Source organism: Schistocerca gregaria, chromosome 1 (genome assembly GCF_023897955.1).
Source record: "Schistocerca gregaria isolate iqSchGreg1 chromosome 1, iqSchGreg1.2, whole genome shotgun sequence".
Taxonomy (NCBI): Eukaryota; Metazoa; Arthropoda; class Insecta; order Orthoptera; family Acrididae; genus Schistocerca; species Schistocerca gregaria.
In genome coordinates this window covers 177,060,259-177,081,156 of record NC_064920.1, presented here as the reverse complement: position 1 = coordinate 177,081,156, position 20,898 = coordinate 177,060,259, and the positions used below count along the sequence as shown (strand labels likewise).

The 20,898-nt window shown below is 45.5% G+C and overlaps 1 non-coding gene across 1 annotated transcript; it reads left to right on the top strand.

The window, feature by feature from the left end:
• Window positions 1-8,805: 8,805 nt before the first annotated feature.
• Trnat-ugu (transfer RNA threonine (anticodon UGU)) lies at window positions 8,806-8,880 on the top strand. The gene has a single exon. It is a non-coding gene; the product is annotated as a tRNA-Thr (tRNA).
• The last annotated feature ends 12,018 nt before the right edge of the window (window positions 8,881-20,898 follow it).

Below are 20,898 nucleotides of genomic sequence, written 5' to 3'. Positions count from 1 at the left end.
GTGTTTTATTGGCCGAACGCTTAGAAAGTGTAACAGATCTATTAAAGAGGCTGCCTATACTACGCTTGTCCGTCTTCTTTTGGAGTACACCAGATACGATTAATGGAGTATATCGAGAAAGCTCAAAGAAGAGCAGCACCATCTGTGTTATCGATAAATAGTGAAGAAGGTGTCACTAACAAGGTACAGGATTTTAGTTGGACATGAACTAAAAAAAAAAGGCATTTTTCGTTGCGGTGGAATCTTCTCTAGAAGTTTCTATCGCTAATTTCCTCTTTCGAATGCGAAAATATTTTGTTGACGGCGAGCTACATACAGAGAAACGATCGTCGTAATAAAATACGGAAATTCACAGGTTGCATGGAAAGAGAAAGGTGTTTGTTTTTTCCGCGCCTTTTCGAGATTGGGATAATGATTATTGTGAAGGTAGTTCGATGAATCCTCTGTCAGACACTGAAGTGTGATTAGCAGAGTATCCACGTAGATTCACATGCATCTACCTGTTCAATGCGGCAGTCAGTCTCCCCGGTTCTGTACACATAAACTCAGAATATAGAAAGTAGTTATAGTTTAGCAGTAACAGTGATTTCTCTGCCTCGTGATGACTGGGTGCTGTGGTTGTCCTTAGGTTAGTTAGGTTTAAGTAGTTCTAAGTTCTAGAGGACTGATGACCATAGATGTTAAGTCCCACAGTGCTAAGAGCCATTTGAACCATTTTTTTTTTTTTTTTTTTTTTTAGTTGCACTAAATGGCATCAACCAGCGGCTCAGAATACGACGACATATCTTCTTTTATCATGACCTGAAACTAATTACATGCAGAGAAATTCTGTATATTATCATGAAGGTTGCCCAGGGAGTAATGCACTGAATTGTTTCCTTCAACAATTCTTTATTGAATACTATGATAATTACATACACGAAAGAATGTTGTTTTACCTATACACCCTATTTTTCCATGTAATCTCGATCCCATTCCGTGGCCTTCTTCCAGCGCGAAACAAAAGCGTGTATGCCCCGTCGGCACCAACCCTTGTCCTGGTGGCGGTGCCTGTGCTTCACTGTGTAATTCACCTCCTCATTCCCCTCAAAATATCTTCCACGAATGGCATCCTTTAATGGCCGAAACAAGTAGTAGTCCGAGGGGGCTAGGTCAGGGCTGTAGGGTGGATGGAGTGTCATTGCCCAACGTTGTTTTGCGATGTGTTCAGCAGTACTCCGACTTATGTGGGGCTGAAAATTATCGTGTTGCAGCAAAGCATCTTCTGGTTTGCTGTGGCGCCACAATCGCCGAAAGCGCGTCTTGAGTTTTGTTAATATGTTGACGTATGCTTCTGAATTAATGGTAATGTCTTTTGGCATCACATCAATGAGAACCACATCCTCACAGTACCAGAACACGGTAATCATGACCTTACAGCCGGAAGCAGTAGCATTGACTTTTTTCTTCTGGGATGGAGCGGGAATGGTGCCATCCCATCGACAGTCCTTTTATTTCGGGCTCAAAATGGTGAACCCTGGTTTCATCGCCTGTCACAATCTGGGACAAGAAGGTCTCCCCCTCACTTCAAAATGTTGCATCATATCAAGACAAATGTTTCTTCTGTGCGATTCGTGATCCACCGTTAGACACCGCGGCACCTATCTTGCACACACTTCTGTATATCCAAGAGTGCGGATAGCTGCATCCACACTTCCATTGCTGACTCACAGATGCACCGCCAACTGCCGAGTCGTAATGCGTCTTTCCTAGCGAATGACAACAACAGCTCGCTGCTACATGTCAGATGTAACAAGCGTAGATGGTCTCCCCGAGCGCTACATATCGCGGAGCTCCGCCGAATCGCCTTCCGTGTCCAGCGACTAACAGTACTTCTGTCGACAGCAGATGCACCCATAGACTTTGCGCAAGAGTTGGTGAATATTACCCACAGTTTCTTTCTCTACAGAAGAGAAATTCAATAACGGCATGTTGCTTATAACGTACGTCGCCAGCAGACGAAATTTTGAAACTGTCCTGCAACTACACTATCTGTCGCGAGCAACGGAAACTTGGCGCGCTCACTCAAGAGACTTAATATAATACACTACTGGCCCTTAAAACTGCTACACCAAAGAGAAATGAAGATGACAAACTGGTATTCATTGGACAAATATATTATACTAGAACTGACATGTGATTACATTTTCACGCAATTTCGGTGCATAGATCCTAAGAAATCAGTACCAAGAACAACTGCCTCTGGCCGTAATAACGGCCTTGATACGCCTGGGCATTGAGTCAGACACAGCTTGGATGGCGTGCACAAGTACACCTGCCCATGCAGCTTCAACACGATACCACAGTTCATCAAGAATAGTGACTATCGTATTGTGACAAGCCACTAGCTCGGACATCATTGACCAGACGTTTTCAGATGGTGAGAGATCTGGAGACTGTGCTGGCCATGGCAGCAGTCTAACATTTTCTGTATCCAGAAAGGCCCGTACAGCATTATCCTGCTGAAATGTGGGGTTTCGCAAGGATCGAATGAAGGGTAGAGCCACAGGTCGTAACACATCTGAAATGTAACGTCCACTGTTCAAAGTGCCGTTAGTGCTAACAAGAGGTGACCGAGACGTGTAACCAGTGGCAACCCATACCATCACGCCGGGTGATACGCCAGTATGGCGATGACGAATACACGCTTCCTTCCAATGTGCGTTCATCGCTATGTCACCAAACACGGATGCGACCATCATGATGGTGTAAACTGAACCTGGATTCATCCGAAAAAATGATATTTTGCCATTCGTGCACCCAGGTTCGTCGTTGAGGACACCATCGCACACGCTCCTGTCTGTGATGCAGCGTCAAGGGTAACCGCAGCCTTGGTATCCGAGCTCATAGTCCATACTGGTGCAGACGTCGTCGAACTGTTGGTGCAGATGGTTGCTGTCTTGCACACAGACCCATCTCTTGACTCAGGGATCGAGACGTGGCTGCACGATCTGTTACAGACATGCGGATAAGATGCCTGCCATCTTGACTGCTAGTGATACGAGGCCGTTGGGATCCAGCACGGCGTTCCGTATTACCCTCCTGAACCCACCGATTCCATATTCTGCTAACAGTCATTGGATCTCGACCAACACGAGCAGCAGTGTCGTGATACGATAAACCGCAATCGAGATAGACTACAATCCGACCTTTATCGTAGTCGGAAACGTGATGGTGCGCATTTCTCATGCTTACACGAAGCACCACAACAACGTTTCACCAGGCAACGCCTGTCAACTGCTTTTTGTGTATGAGAAATCGGCTAGAAACTTCCCTCACGTCAGCACGTTGTAGGTTTCGCCACCGGCGCCAACCTTGTGTGAATGCTCTGAAAAGCTAATCATTTGCATATCACAGAATCTTCTTCCTGTCGGTTAAATTTCGCGGCTGTTGCACGTCTTCTCCGTGGTGTAGCAATTAGAATGGCCATTAGAGTACATATGTAACGTTTCACATCCGTAGCATTGTCTTCGGCTGAGAAAAAAAGAGGTGCATTACTTTCTGGACAACCCTGGTATTTATAATTCTCAGTGTCATCCTTGAAATTGAGTGGAGATTCACCTTAGTGACAATGACTGCCGTACTTGACCTTCGTAGCAAAAAAAATGGCTCTGAGCACTATGGGACTCAACTGCTGTGGTCATTAGTCCCCTAGAACCTAGAACTACTTAAACCTAACTAACCTAAGGACATCACACACATCCATGCCCGAGGCAGGATTCGAACCTGCGACCGTAGCAGTCGCACGGTTCCGGACTGCGCGCCTAGAACCGCGAGACCACCGCGGCCGGCCCTTCGTAGCACCGTAAGATGGCAGACCACCAGCGTGCAACATCCACATCCACATCGATCATGTACAAAGAATGATATGGTTGTGGCAAATGAATCCATAAGACGTGAGCTTAACAACGAATACAATTACTTAACAGAAAATCTTCACAACTCTGTAAGTGCACTCCAACTTACATTCAGCTTTACAGGCAAAGGCAAAATCATCAGAAAACATAATCTTGAACTAAATGAAGAGTTAACATCGATGAACGTATAATACACAGAACTGAATACCGCAATCAGTGATGCAATAACCAGCTTCCAGGTATTTTGTGATAGTCTTTGAGCGCCTATTGCTCTCTGCGGGAACACGCAATCGACTATCTTTACTGCAGTGAACACAAAGTAATCACTGAAGCGTAGTATCGTAAACAAAATGTTCTGAATCCACTACACAATCGATAATGTTCTTGTAAGACGCGTATAACCAGATGAAAATATCGTGAATGTTTGCAGATTATGACACTGAACAACAAAGGAAAAATATGTTATCTTAGTTATTCTCCACTGAATAACTGCTTTTACCGAACCACAGCCAACCCATTTCTAAAATTCCTTGACACTGAAGTAGTTTATTTTTCCTAACATGATCTCGGATTCAAATGGTTCAAATGGCTCTAAGCACTATGGAACTTAACATCTGAGGTCATCAGTCCCATCGACTTAGAACTACTTAAACCTAAGGACATCACACACATCCATGCCCGAGGCAAGATTCGAACCTGCGACCGTCGCAGAAGCGCGGTTCCAGACTGAAGCGCCTAGAACCGCTCAGCCACAACGGCCGGCGATCTGGGATTCTGCTGGACAACAATCTTCTACATCAGCTCCGAATAATCCCCTTCGGTTGTGGCTGACATTTCCAAATCTTTCACTTGGTGATAAATGTCTATGGATGTGATTTTGAGGCTTTTTACACCATTTCGTTTTTTCATTGTTTCTGCAGTAGTTTGCATTATCGTCCACTCTTACATAATAGTTCCGCTTGTATTTTTAACTTCCCCACAATTAAATCTTTATTCCGATCACAGTCTTCCGCGAAATTGTATTCTGTTATTATTTCCCATAGCGTCACTGCAGCATCTTTTCCAAGTTAGACGTCTATTCTCTAGCACATAGCACTAAAAATATGAACAACTACAGACGTTCTTCCTCTGCGCAAAAGAAACAAAGTTATCAGCTACCAAAACGATAAAATATATAAACAAAATATGAACACCATCAAAGAAATACAATACTTTCGAAGTTAAAATGCTGTGCTTCGAACGACACCACACACCGCACAATTTGGAGGGGAACCTACCGCAGACAGAGAACGGTGCAACAACCAGTTCCATAGAGGCATTATTGAAATAACTGCCGTAAACTCTCGAACGAAAACGAACAATATTGCGAAAGCACATTAGAGCAGATTCTCAGATTGTACAGTATTCACATTAAACATTAAAACGTTCGAAAAATTGTATTGAATGTAAGAATTTCAAGATTCCTGAATCTAAGTTTACAGTAATATGTATTGTTTATCTTCCTCTGGTGGTAATTGATTTCGTTTTTCTGTCTTCGAGAAATGACGCTGTTCTTAGCTCACAGTGTTCAGGAATGTAGATGGGTGAATTGAGTCGGTAGGGACACCGCTACAGATTTTCCGCGTGTTTAAAAGAAGTGTGGCTGATGAATGAATCTTTTGTTTCAACCAGAGTGCGCTTTCATTTAAAGAGAGATTCGTACTTCAAAAAGCCGTGCTCTTGAGTGCTACAGAGAATGACTTCTCGTTGGAATACCATCGAGGTTATTTAGAGCCCTCGTATTGTGAGTACTCTTGCCGGAGCGATGTTAGCTACAGGGCCGAAGCAGTCTTTTTTCGGTCTTTGTGCCTCTTTCCATCCCTAATTAGTTTAATGTGTTCCATTTATATGCAAGAGAAATGTTCAACGTCTTTATTTCGAGCCAACTCGATTTCATTCTCTCCCGGAATACGTTGCCTCAAAACATTGAGGACTCGCTGTACGGAACAAACGAACGGAATGTGGCGTAAAATACCAGTGCGGAAAATGCGAAACGGAACTCCAGGAGTCAAGTTCGGAGAATTTTATCGGAGTTAAAATGCGCCTGTCTGAATATGACCAGGCACTGAGATTTACGAATGTGGCATCTGTTTGGCGCCTCGCCGTGTATTATGCGTTATCTGCAAAACTGATGTGGATGCATGCGAATAGATGGGTACTGAATACGTAAAGCTACAACAGCTGGGTGCAATAAACGTTATTTCATGATTACGTACCCCCACCACTCCTACTCATCTAGAAGCAGCCTAATTGTAGGTACGAAGGTAATCCCAAAAGTAAGGTCTCCTATTTCTTTATAAGTACAGACCTCTGTTTGTGTGGCAGCTGGTCACACTGTTATGAAGAGTGCTTCAAGCGCTGTGTGTAAACATGAGCACGCTGCGCTGATGCGCTCACTTTTGGCTTGGCAGCCGTTGAGAACGGAGCTCCAGTTGGATGTTACCGCAAAGTGCGAATTGCGCGCAGTTATTCAGTCGATTGACATCCATCACCAATTGACGGAAGTGTATGGTCAGGCGTGCATGGATGTCAGAAGTGTTCGTAAGGCGTGTAGAGAGTTTGCAGCTGGTGGGACCGAAATTCACGACAAACAAAGGAGCGGGAGACCGTCAGTTTCTTAGGAGACAGTGTTGAAGGTTGAGCAAAGCATGCGTGAAGATGGGCGGAACACCCTGGATGATCTCTGCAGGTTGGCTCCTGAGGTTTCCCGAAACGCCGCTCACAGAATTTTAACGGAAACATTGAACTATTGGAAGGTGTGCGCAAGATGGGTGCCACGCATGCTGACTGAGGACCACATGCGGCAATGAGTTGATGCTTCCCGCGCATGTCTTCACCGCCTTGCAGCCGAACAGGACAACTTTCTGGACTCAATTGTCAAGGATGACGAAACCTGGGTGTCGTATCGGGCGCCGCGCAGCAGCCGTCAACTCGTGCTACAACACCCACGGTACACAGCGAGTACCGCTAGCGTCGCACAAGATGTCAACAACTGGTGGGAGTGAACGCGTCGTCGCGTACACACCACTATCGATACGGATTACCCTGGCGGCGCTGCCCTTGCCACCACAGTGAGCAACCGTATAAGGGCGCCATCTACCAACACTTTGATTGGCCGGACCTGCGGACTTCAGCGAGCTTCCTGAGCCCGTTTAACCAGTTCAATCTTCGCCGATGACTGTGTTACTACCCGGCTGCTGGATTCACGACGACCGAACCGTACTGTGACTTCCCTGGCTGGAAACTTGCGACGCGTCGGTATCGATCGGTTGGCAGTGGTTTGGACTTGTATTCTCTACTAGTGACTCTGATTTCTCCTTGGCGCTACAGCCAGCGAAATGTTGTGTAGTCGAACTTAAGTTTTGTTTTGAGTGACAGAAGGTCAAATATATTTGGTTATCACGGAATATTTGTTGTGTTATAGTGCGAACATAACAGGACAGAAATGGCGACGAGGATGGGATTCCTACGAAACCAGACTGCGGGAACATTTCCAAGCGTTTCAGGTATGCGACGCCAAATTAATGAAATCTCTTTTCCTGTCTTGGTCCAAACCTACAGTATACCGGCTCTTGTGCAAGTTAGCTCCGCTCACGACTCCTTCGGAACTCTCCTTCAAGAACATGTGTGACTTGCTAACGCCGTTTTATCAACGTCATTCTTATGTCATTACGTCCCGAGTTCAGTTTTACCAATGCAAGAAAGAGCCCAATCAGTCTTATAGAGAGTGGGCAGCGGAACTACAGGGCCTCAGTCGGAAATGTCGTTTCGTTACCCCCCAGAACAAGGAGTCCTATGCCGTGGAAATGATTCGAGACATCATTATACGTGGTGCCCCTGATAAGGAATTCCGAAACAATGCTTTACAACTGGAAAACTCGACACTCGATAAGGTCCTAGAACTAGACCAAACGTTTGAAGTGTCCAGTGCCGCAGGAAAACGGTTAGAAACTTGGGCCGATATCACCGCAGTACATACTCCTGTTTACGGCCGCGAGACCGAGGAACTGCAACGCAATTTCCGCACGGAAGGCGCAATAGATGTTGATGCTGTTCAGAAAGGCCGACCTCCTCCACGATCACGTCGCACGGTACAAAAAACTTTCTATAAGCGGCCGCCCCGGAAACTGCCTTCCTGCCCTGACTGTTCCAAAGTACATGAGAGAGACGACTGCCCTGACAGGTGGGTCTACTGCACAAACTGTTCACTAAATGGCCATCTCGTGTTGGGCAGCAAATAAGCGGCTAAACCAATATATGGCGGAACAACCGATGGCCGTAAACGTGGTAGCTTCCACTGAATTCCAAGTCCCAGCGAACAAACTGTACACAGAAGTCACCATTAGTAATCATCCGATAAAATTACAAGTGAAATGATAGTTAAATGGACACCCTAGCTGCAAACAGGCGTTGATGTACTTCATTAGGGACATGTTAAAAATGTGTGCCCCGACCGGGACACGAACCCGGGATCTCCTGCTTATATGGCAGACGCTCTATCCATCTTTTTTTTCTTTTTTTCTTTTTTTTATCTCATTTTGTTCGTTGTATCTGCTCTGGAGGACGTCGAAAGACACCCATTTCAGTTCGTTGTTGATCTAGTAACTCAGTTTTTTTTTTTTATTACAGAGGGCAGCTAGCCCTCTCACCGAACACGCTGAGCTACCGTGCCGGCAGTCCATCTGAGCCACCGAGGGCACAGAGGAGAAAGCGACTGCAGGGACTTATCCCTTGCACGCTCCCCGTCAGACCCACTTTCCCAACATGTCCACACCACTACATTCTAGTGTAGTGGTGTGGACATGTTGGGAATGTGGGTCTCACGGGGAGCATGCAAGGCATAAGTCCCTGCAGTCGCGCTATCCAATGTGCCCTCGGTGGCTCAGATGGATAGAACGTCTGCCATGTAAGCAGGAGATCCCGGGTTCGAGTCCCGGTCGGGGCACACATTTTCAACATGTCCCTAATGAAGTACATCAACGCCTGTTTGCAGCCAGGGTGTCCATTTAATTATCATGTTCAGAGAAAAACCATAAATACGTGAATGAAAATTAAATTTGATAACTTATGACCTGTCATCATTCTACATTAATTTGTAAGTCATATACCCATCACAAGTCCTTACAGTTTCATTGCCTCATGTATATGATTTTTTCAAATACTTGCAATATTGTGTGGTATTTCAAGTGGAGACCACCTTTCCTAAATTTATAAATGGACAGGCTCATATAACATTTGAATGTAGGTGTTGCAGTTCTCAAGTGTGAATATATGTCAGTTACTAATGTGTGATAACAAAGTGAGCAACTGCAAAAAGAAAAACAAGTCGTCATAGGAGCACTAGAAAAGCATGGACCACAGGCAACTGAATATTGTTATTTACATTGCCACAAACAAAGCATATTGGATGGGAAATAATTGTTGTTGAGGGTTTCGGCATAGCTGTTTATTTGCAGCACTGTAGTAGTCTTCTGATGTGTAACAGAATGTATGGTCTAAACCAGACACTGTCTTGGGTATATGGCAAGTTTGGTTGTTGAGTTATTAACCTGAACCAAAAGGTTTGGCCTAGTAGCCTGGTTAAGCTCAGGCTTACACTATAAACCAGAAATGTCGATTTGGATGGCAGGTTAGACAAAACCTGGAAATCTGTATATGAAAAACCAACATCATCTCTCAATGCATGGGCGGGGAAGTCTCAGAAGTTGCCCCTCTCAGTGAAAGCAGTCATCCTCTCATAACACTTAGTAATGTAGTCCATCAACAAAGGAGGTGGCTTACAAATCACTCGTTCGACCTATGCTTGAGTATTGTTCATCAGTGTAGGATGCGTACCAGGTCGGGTTGACAGAGGAGACAGAGAAGATCCAAAGAAGAGTGGCGCGTTTCGTCACAGGGTTATTTGGTAAGCATGATAGCGTTATGGATATGTTTAGCAGACTCAGGTGGCAGTCTCTGCAAGGGAGGCACTCTGCATCGTGGTGTAGCTTGCTGTCCAGGTTTTGAGAGGGTGTGTTTCTGGATGAGGTATCGAATATATTGCTTCCCTCTACTTATACCTCCCGAGGAGATCACGAATGTAAAATTAGAGAGATTCAATCACGAACAGAGGCTTTCCGTCAATCATTCTTCCCACGAACCGTACGCAACTGGAACAGGAAAGGGAGGTAATGACAGTGGCACGTAAAGTGCCCTCTGCCACACACCGTTGGGTGGGTTGCGGAGTATGAATGTAGATGTAGATTTCATTTCTAGCAAAGCTGCATGGTCATCAACGGTAACTGTTCTTTCGGGAACAGATACTATCGTCATGTAAAATTACAAGTGGATACGGGGCTGCCGTTAGTCTGTTGAATTCAAAAACGTATGCTCGCCTCGGCGCCCCACCTCTCCAGGGACCCACCAGGCAGCTGGTAGCTTATAATAAGATGAACATTCCACTTCGAGGCCAAGTCGACCTGCAAATTACTTATCGTGGTGTGACGCGCACCCTAACTTTTCTCATTGTACACAGCGATTCCACTGCCAACCTGTTTGGACTGGATGCGTTCAGAGCTTTTGGATTCTCCATCAACTTGATCTCCGATGAAGTACGTTACGCAGAATTGGACGACCTATGAACAGAATTTCAGGAATTATTTAAGCCAGAATTGGGAACAGCGAAGAACTTTGAAGGTCATATCATATTGAAAATTAATGCGCGGCCCCGATGTTTTTCACGCTCGCCCAGTGCCTTTGGCACTACGCACTGAAATGCAGGAAGAACTCGACCGTCTCACTTTCATAGGGGTTTTAGAACCCGTTTCATACAGTTCCTGGGCAACGCCCTTAGTCGACGTCAAGAAAGCCTTCTGGGAAAATAAGATAGTGTGGTGATTTCAAAGTGACCATAAATGCTCAGACAGAGATCGACACGTATCCCCTGCCTCGCCCAGAACAATTGCTAACCAAACTCCAAGGTGGCAAACATTTTTCCAAAATTGACTTAGCAGAAGCATATCTACAATTGCCTTTGGATTCAGCATCACAGGATTTCATGGTCATTAACAGGCCTCATGGGCTGTATCGACTTAAACGCCTCATGTATGGTATCGCCAGCGCCCCAGCTATTTACCAGCGGTTCCTCGAACAACTGGTCGCTGGCATTGACGTTTGTGTCAACTATCTGGACGATATCATTGTGATGAGACGCACACCGGCAGACCACCTACGCAACCTCCGCCACCTGTTTCAAGTATTATACGACGCTGGTCTTCGCTGCCGTAAAGAGAAATGCTGTTTCTTCCAGCGGGAGAACCTCGGACACCGTATCTCCCAGGGCGGCTTCCAACCTTTGGACAAACACATCAAGGCTATCGTTCAGCTTCCAAGACCGTCAACGCTCACTCAATTCCGCTCATTTTTAGGAAAAATTGCGGATACGGGATGCAGCAATGAAAACTGCACCGCTCTCTCATCTATGCAAAAAGACTTCCTTGTGGCCCAGATCAGGATTTCGACTCTGAATAATTACTTTGCTTTCAGATCGATGAGGAGGCACAGGCTGCGGTGGATGCTTTTCCTATCACCAGTTCCATGGTTGCAACGGCCACAGGCACCGATGAAGACCTTCAACTAGTCCGCAGCTTGATCATCAGAGATTGGCCAGAGCGGCGACCTCCACACTCTTCGCCTGCTTCCCGCCAATTTTTCTCTGTGAAACTTCAGCTGCTCCTACTGATGGAGTGATTTTGCTGGCATCGGACGGTGGTCATCGACGGGTTGTGGTTCCAAAATCCCTCCTCCTGCAGGTCTTGAAATCATGTTGGCCACTGGGGCATAACAAGAACCAAACTCTTTGCTCGTCGTTTTGTCTACTGGCCGGGACTGACCACTGCAATCAAAGATTTGGTACGCACCTGCCCCGCCTGCCAGGACCAGCAGGCGGCCCTCTGGCAGACATTCACCTCTTGGCCACCCTGCTCCCGGCCTTGGAAACGAGTGCACGCCGATTTTGCGGGACCTTTTTCCAACGAAATGTTTTTGGTACTCGTCGATGCTTACTCCAAGTTTCCGTTCGTAGTCCGATGCAGCTCCACGTCCACCTCTGTCACTCTCGCGGCAATGGAGAAGATTTTCGCCATTGACGGCCTGCCGGAAATACTTGTGACAGACAATGGCCCACAATTCCGCAGCCATGAGTTCTCTGACTTTTGCCTCCATCACGTCATCCGCCATGTCCCGACACCACCGTTTCACCCTAAATCTAACAGGCTGGCGGAACGCATGGTGCGAACCTTTAAGCAACAGATGAAGAAGTACGTGAAGGCGCATAATACCGCTTAAGCACTAACGCTGTTTCTTAGTTCTTATAGATCCACACCCATGGGCGACAAGAGCCCAGCGGAGATGCTCCACGGACGGCAGCCTCGGACACTGCTGAATCTCCTGCTGCCTGCCCCGAAGCCTGAGCTACCACCGCAGATGCCACGCTTCCGCCCCGGCACACCTGTCTGGGCCCGGGGCTTCGGTAACCAACCTAACTGGGTGCCGGGCCACATCTTACAACAAAATTGGAAAGAAAGTCTTCAAGGTTCAGCTCCAGGACCGAGAGGTGACGCGGCACTCTAATCAACTCCATCTCCGGTCCATGCACTCACCGACCGCGGACGTCGAACAGCGGGAACTCCGCACGACTGTGTCCCAGCCACCTCGCCCGCCTCCACATATATCTGATCTCTTAGTTCCAGCGGGTGGCCTTCAGACAACCTCGGACAGTGAATTGCCGTCGCGAACATCCATTGCGCAGCCCCCAACCTCTTCGCCGCTCCGCATGTCTCCGCGGAAAACGCCCAACACCATTGACGGGCTCGTTTTGGCAGCGCTCGGGTGGCCTCGGCCGCATCCATCACAGCTTCACGGCGACTGGGGAAGCCGAGTCCAGCCAGCCACCACACCCCCCTGCAGTCGACCCGGCTCCTACACCGCCCCTCGCCGGATCTGAACGCGTACAGCAGGAAGATCCTCCACATAAGTCTCTTCCATCCTCTGATGAGGAAATGCCATTCCACCCAACTTGTTCCTTCCATCCTCCCGACAACCGAGTCCCTCGACACAAAAAAGGTCACTTCCGACCCTATTCCACAACCAGCCCACATAGCTCTGATGAGGAACCAATGGATGTGTTATTCATACATTCCCGCTGTTTTACAGCTTCTCAAGGGGGGAGGGGTGTCGTATCGGCCGCCGCATAGCAGCCGTCAACTCGGCGCGGCAGGCTACAACACGCGCGACACACAGCGAGTACCGGTGACGCCGCACACGATGTCAACAACTGGCGCAAGTGAACGCGTCGTCGCGGGGTTAGCGGCAGCGTAGACACCACCCGTGGTCTAGGGGAAGCGTATTTTATTCATATTCGAAACGTCTTCGGTCGTAGGTTCCATCCCCGCCACTGCCTAAATTTTGATAAATAATCAGCATTGGCGGCCGAAGACTTCCGGCATAAGAAGTCAGCCTCATTCTGCCAACGGCCTTGTCAAAGAGGGCGGAGGAACGGATAGAGATTCAGGGCACTCTCTTGTCCTAGGGGTGGGAAATTGCCCCTAAAGGAGGAAGAATCAGCAGTGATCAACGACATGAGGATGCAGAAGGCAATCGAAACCACTGCATTAAAGACACTTAACGTGTATCCACAGGACATGTGGCCTGTAGTTGAAGAAGTGTCATGATGGTCTCTCCATTGGCAAAAGATTCCGGAATAGTCCCCCATTCGGATCTCCGGGAGGGGACTGCCAAGGGGGAGGTTACCATGAGAAAAAGATTGAATAATCAGCGAAAGGATAATGTTCTATGAGTCGGGGCGTGGAATGTCAGAAGCTTGAACGTGGTAGGGAAACTAGAAAATCTGAAAATGGAAATGCAGAGGCTCAATCTAGATATAGTAGCGGTCAGTGAAGTGAAGTGGAAGGAAGACAAGGATTTCTGGTCAGATGAGTATCGGGTAATATCAACAGCAGCAGAAAATGGTATAACAGGTGTAGGATTCGTTATGAATAGGAAGGTAGGGCAGAGGGTCTGTTACTGTGAACAGTTCAGTGACCGGGTTGTTCTAATCAGAATCGACAGCAGACCAACACCGACAACGATACTTCAGGTATACATGCCGACGTCGCAAGCTGAAGATGAACAGATAGAGAAAGTGTATGAGGATATTGAAAGGGTAATGCAGTATGTAAAGGAAGACGAAAATCTAATAGTCATGGGCGACTGGAATGCAGTTGTACGGGAAGGAGTAGAAGAAAAGGTTACAGGAGAATATGGGCTTGGGGCAAGGAATGAAAGAGGAGAAAGACTAATTGAGTTCTGTAACAAGTTTCAGCTGGTAATAGCGAATACCCTGTTCAAGAATCACAAGAGGAGGAGGTATACTTGGAAAAGACCTGGAGTTACGGGAAGATATCAATTAGATTACATCATGGTCAGACAGAGATTCCGAAATCAGATACTGGATTGTAACGCGTACCCAGGAGCAGATATAGACTCAGCTCACAATATAGTAGTGATGAAGAGTAGGCCGAAGTTCAATACATTAGTCAGGAAGAATCAATACGCTAAGAAATGGGATACGGAAGTTCTAAGGAATGACGAGATACGTTTGAAGTTCTCTAACGCTATAGATACAGCAATAAGGAATAGCGTAGTAGGCAGCACAGTTAAAGAGGAATGGACATCTCTAAAAAGGGCCATCACAAAAGTTGGGAAGGAAAACATAGGTACAAAGAAAGTAGCTGCGAAGAAACCATGGGTAACAGAAGAAATACGTAAGTTGATTGATGAAAGGAGGAAGTACAAACATGTTCCGGGAGAATCAGGAATAGAGAGATACAAGTCGCTGAGGAATGAAATAAATAGGAAGTGCACGGAAGCTAAGACGAAATGGCTGCAGGAAAAATGTGAAGACATCGAAAAAAATGTGATTGTCGGAAGGACAGACTCAGCATACAGGAAAGTCAAAACAACCTTTGGTGACATTAAAAGCAACGGTGGTAACATTAAGAGTGCAACGGGAATTCCACTGTTAAATGCAGAGGAGAGAGCAGATAGGTAGAAAGAATACATTGAAAGCCTCTATCAGCGTGAAGATTTGTCTGATGTGATAGAAGAAGAAACATGAGTCGATTTAGAAGAGATAGGGGATCCAGTATTAGAATCGGAATTTAAAAGAACTTTGGAGGACTTACGGTCAAATAAGGCAGAAGGAATAGATAACATTCCATCAGAATTTCTAAAATCATTAGGGGAAGTGGCAACAAAACGACTATTCACGTTGGTGTGTAGAATATATGAGTCTGGCGACATACCATCTGACCTTCGGAAAAGCATCATCCACACAATTCCGAAGACGGCAAGAGCTGACAAGTGCGAGAATTATCGCACAATCAGCTTAACAGCTCTTGCATCGAAGCTGCTTACAAGAATAATATACAGAAGAATGGAAAGGAAAATTGAGAATGCACTAGGTGACGAACTGTTCGGCTTTAGGAAAAGTAAAGGCACGAGAGACGCAATTCTGACGTTACGGCTAATAATGGAAGCAAGGCTAAAGAAAAATCAAGACACGTTCATAGGAAAAAGCGTTCGACAATATAAAATGGTACAAGCTGTTCAAGATTCTGAAAAAGTAGGAGTAAGCTATAGGGAGAGACGGGTCATATACAATATGTACAACAAACAAGAGGGAATAATAAGAGTGGACGATCAAGAACGAAGTGCTCGTATTAAGAAGGGAGTAAGACAAGACTGTAGCCTTTCGCCCCTACTCTTCAATCTGTACATCGAGGAAGCAATGATGGAAATAAAAGAAAGGTTCAGGAGTGGAATTAAAATACAAGGTGAAAGGATATCAATGATACGATTCGCTGATGACATTGCTATCCTGAGTGAAAGTGAAGAAGAATTAAATGATCTGCTGAACGGAATTAACAGTCTAATGTGTACACAGTATAGTTTAAGAGTAAATCGGAGAAAGACGAAGGTAATGAGAAGTAGTAGAAATGAGAACAGCGAGAAACTTAAAATCAGGATTGATGGTCACGAAGTCAATGAAGTTAAGGAATTCTGCTACCTAGGCAGTAAAATAATCAATGACGGACGGAGCAAGGAGGACATCAAAAGCAGACTCGCTATGGCAAAAAAGGCATTTCTGGCCAAGAGAATCTACTAATATCAAATACCGGCCTTAATTTGAGGAAGAAATTTCTGAGGATGTACGTCTGGAGTACAGCATTGTATGGTAGTGAAACATGGACTGTGGGAAAACCGGAACAGAAGAGAATCGAAGCATTTGAGATGTGGTGCTATAGACGAATGTTGAAAATTAGATGGACTGATAAGGTAAGGAATGGGGAGGTTCTACGCAGAATCGGAGAGGAAAGGAATATGTGGAAAACACTGATAAGGAGAAGGGACAGGATGATAGGACATCTGCTAAGACATGAGGGAATGACTTCGATGGTACTAGAGGGAGCTGTAGAGGGCAAAAACTGTAGAGGCAGACAGTAGCACAGGAAAGGAATTCGTGGCGGGCCGCATCAAACCAGTCAGTAGACTGATGCCAAAAAAAAAAAAGAAAAGAAACAAACACACTATCTATACGGATTACCCTGGCGGCGCTGCCCTTGCCACCACAGTGAGCAACCGTATAAGGGCGCCATCTACCGACACTCTGATTGGCCGGACCTGCGAATTTAAGCGAGCTCCCTGAGCCCGTTTAACCAGTTCAATCTTCGCCGATGACTGTGTTACTACCCGGCTGCTGGATTCACGAGAACCGAACCGTACTGTGGCCTCCCTGGTTGGAAACTTGCGACGCGTCGGTATCGATCGGTTGGCAGTGGTTTGGACTTGCATTCTCTACTAGTGACTCTGATTTCTCCTTGGCGCTACAGCCAGCGAAGTGTAGTGTAGTCGAACGTAAGTTTTGTTTTGAGTGACAGTAGGTCAAATAAATTTGGTTATCACGGAATATTTGTTGTGTTATAGTGCGGACATAACACTGGGCATCCCACTTTACACCTGAGACCAAGCAACAATCACGCCGGTGGCGGCATCCTTCTTCGCCAAAGCCGCGGAAATTAAAAAAAAAAAAAAAACACAGCGTGCCGGTAAAGTCGTGACAACCGTTTTTTGGGATCTGAAAGGGGTATTGTTGTCGTCTTTATGCCCACTGGGACCACAATTAACACTGACAGATACTGTGAGACTCTGAAAATACTCAAACGGGCCATTCGGAACAGGAGAAGAGGAATGTTGAGCAAGGGCGTGCACATATATTTCGCAAACCGATGCTCTCCTGCAACAGTTTCAGTGGAACATAATCACCCACTCGCCCTATAGTCCTGACTTGGAGGCCAGTGACTATCACCTGTTCCGTAAGTTAAAAGAACATTTGGCCGGAAGGCGATTCAGCTCCGACGACGAGGTGAAAGAAGAGGTTCGTAACTTTCTGCACAGCATGGCGGCGAGCTGTATGACATGGGCATACAAAAACTGCCACAGCGTCTACAAAAATGCATCGACAGAAATGGTAATTATGTCGAAAAATAGTTAAATGTTCAAGCTGTAAACTGATATAAACAATTGTTTATTTTTAAGTGCTTTATCTGAAACCTACCTTGAGCAGTTAAACAGAAAACCGACTCGTGGCGATAATATATTAGACCTTCTGGTGACAAACAGACCCGAACTATTTGAATCAGTTAATGCAGAACAGGGAATCAGCGATCATAAAGCGGTTACTGCGTCGATGATTTCAGCCGTAAATAGAAATATTAAAAAAGGTAGGAAGATTTTTCTGTTTAGCAAAAGTGACAAAAAGCAGATTACAGAGTACCTGACGGCTCAACACAAAAGTTTTGTCTCAAGTGCAGATAGTGTTGAGGATCAGTGGACAAAGTTCAAAACCATGGTACAATATGCGTTAGATGAGTATGTGCCAAGCAAGATCGTAAGAGATGGAAAAGAGCCACCGTGGTACAACAACCGAGTTAGAAAACTGCTGCGGAAGCAAAGGGAACTTCACAGCAAACATAAACATAGCCAAAGCCTTGCAGACAAACAAAAATTACGCGAAGCGAAATGTAGTGTGAGGAGGGCTATGCGAGAGGCTTTCAATGAATTCGAAAGTAACGTTCTATGTACTGACTTGGCAGAAAATCCTAAGAAATTTTGGTCCTATGTCAAAGCGGTAGGTTGATCAAAACAAAATGTCCAGACACTCTGTGACCAAAATGGTACTGAAACAGAGGATGACAGACTAAAGGCCGAATTACTAAATGTCTTCTTCCAAAGCTGTTTCACAGAGGAAGACTGCACTGTGCTTCCTTCTCTAGATTGTCGCACAGTTGACAAAATGGTAGATATCGAAGTAGACGACAGAGGGATAGAGAAACAATTAAAATCGCTCAAAAGAGGAAAGGCCGCTGGTCCTGATGGGATACCAGTTCGATTTTACACAGAGTACGCGAAGGAACTTGCCCCCCTTCTTGCAGCGGTGTACCGTAGGTCTCTAGAAGAGCGAAGCGTTCCAAAGGATTGGAAAAGGGCACAGGTCATCCCCGTTCTCAAGAAGGGACGTCGAACAGATGTGCAGAACTATAGACCTATATCTCTAACGTCGATCAGTTGTAGAACTTTGGAACACGTATTATGTTCGAGTATAATGTCTTTTCTGGAGACTAGAAATCTACTCTGTAGGAATCAGCATGGGTTTCGAAAAAGACGATCGTGTGAAACCCAGCTCGCGCTATTCGTCCACGAGACTCAGAGGGCCTTAGACACGGGTTCACAGGTAGATGCCGTGTTTCTTGACTTCCGCAAGGCGTGTGACACAGTTCCCCATAGTCGTTTAATGAACAAAGTAAGAGCATACGGACTATCAGATCAATTGTGTGATTGGATTGAGGAGTTCCTAGATAACAGAACGCAGCACGTCATTCTCAATGGAGAGAAGTCCTCCGAAGTAAGAGTGATTTCAGGTGTGCCGCAGGGGAGTGTCATAGGACCGTTGCTATTCACAATATACATAAATGACCTGGTGGATGACATCGGAAGTTCACTGAGGCTTTTTGCAGATGATGCTGTGGTGTATCGAGAGGTTCCAACAATGGAAAATTGTACTGAAATGCAGGAGGATCTGCAGCGAATTGACGCATGGTGCACGGAATGGCAATTGAATCTCAATGTAGACAAGTGTAATGTGATGCGAATACATAGAAAGATAGGTCCCTTATCATTTAGCTACAAAATAGCAAGTCAGCAACTGGAAGCAGTTAATTCCATAAATTATCTGGGAGTACGCATTAGGAGTGATTTAAAATGGAATGATCATATAAAGTTGATCGTCGGTAAAGCAGATGCCAGACTGAGATTCATTGGAAGAATCCTAAGGAAATGCAATCCGACAACAAAGGAAGTAGGTTACAGTACGCTTGTTCGCCCAATGCTTGAATACTGCTCAGCAGTGTGGGATCCGCACCAGGTAGGGTTGATAGAAGAGATAGAGAAGATCCAACGGAGAGCAGCGCGCTTCGTTACAGGATCATTTAGTAATTGCGAAAGCGTTACGGAGATGATAGATAAACTCCAGTGGAAGACTCTGCAGGAGAGACGCTCAGTAGCTCGGTACGGGCTTTTGTTGAAGTTTCGAGAACATACCTTCACCGAAGAGTCAAGCAGTATATTGCTCCCTCCTACGTATATCTCGCGAAGAGACCATGAGGATAAAATCAGAGAGATTAGAGCCCACACAGAAGCATACCGACAATCCTTCTTTCCACGTACAATACGAGACTGGAATAGAAGGGAGAACCGATAGAGGTACTCAGGGTACCCTCCGCCACACACCGTCAGGTGGCTTGCGGAGTACGGATGTAGATGTAGATGTAGATGTAGATTGTAGAAATAAACAGGTCTATGTACTTACAAAAAAGACAGGAGACCTTACTTTTGGGATTACCTTCGTAGAAGTGGGTGATCCAGTATCGTGTGGATTCAATATAGTTTACGGTAAACGGGGAGAATGTTGTACCATGGAACATTTCTCAGACATCCGCCTCTAGGTAGCCCTGTAATAGAAATTTAATGTATTTTCTTACTCTGTTTACAAATGGTAGCATTCACTTTATCAATGTTGCAGATTTTTTCTGAAATTACAAAAACTACTTGGGAAAAGTAAGGGTTTTCCGAATGTGGAAGATTGTTCCAAGACACAACATCGTCATGTACGTAGAAGTAAATTCTAGTTTGAAATGTAAAATTCTTGCTGGCAGCGGTGGTCTCGTGGTTCTAGACGTTCAGTCCGGAACCGGGCGACTGCTGCGGCCACAGATTCGAATCCTGCCTCGGGCATGCATGTGTGTGATGTTCTTAGGTTAGTTAGGTTTAAGTAGTTCTAAGTTCTATGGGACTGATGACCACAGATGTTAAGTCCTATAGTGCTCAGAGTCCTTTGAACCATTTTGTAAAATTCTTGCAATCGGCGAAATATTGTCAATGTTTATGTTCAAAAGACAATGTCCTGACTGACTGACTCATCATCGCCCAGCCCAAATCGCTTAGCATCGATACTGGAAATATGGAGACAGTGTTGTTCTTATACTGTAGGCGTCGTTTAAGAAGGAATTTTTCGAAACTGCAGACCTAAGGGGGTCAAATAGAGGATGAATGGGTTTCTGAAAATATGTCGCTATTAAGGCGACTTGAAGCTACGCCAACGAAAACTGATTTTCGTTTCTCTATCAGAAATGAAGAAACGCACGTTCTAAAACATGCGGAAATTTAAAGCTTATGGGGGCTGAAATAGTAGGTGACAGATTTTTAAATAAATCGTTATTAAAGATCTACCAAAGCATTTTAAAGCAACATCTACGAAAATTGTTATTTGACTTCTTGATAAGAAAATAAAAAAAATAGGTGTTCCACA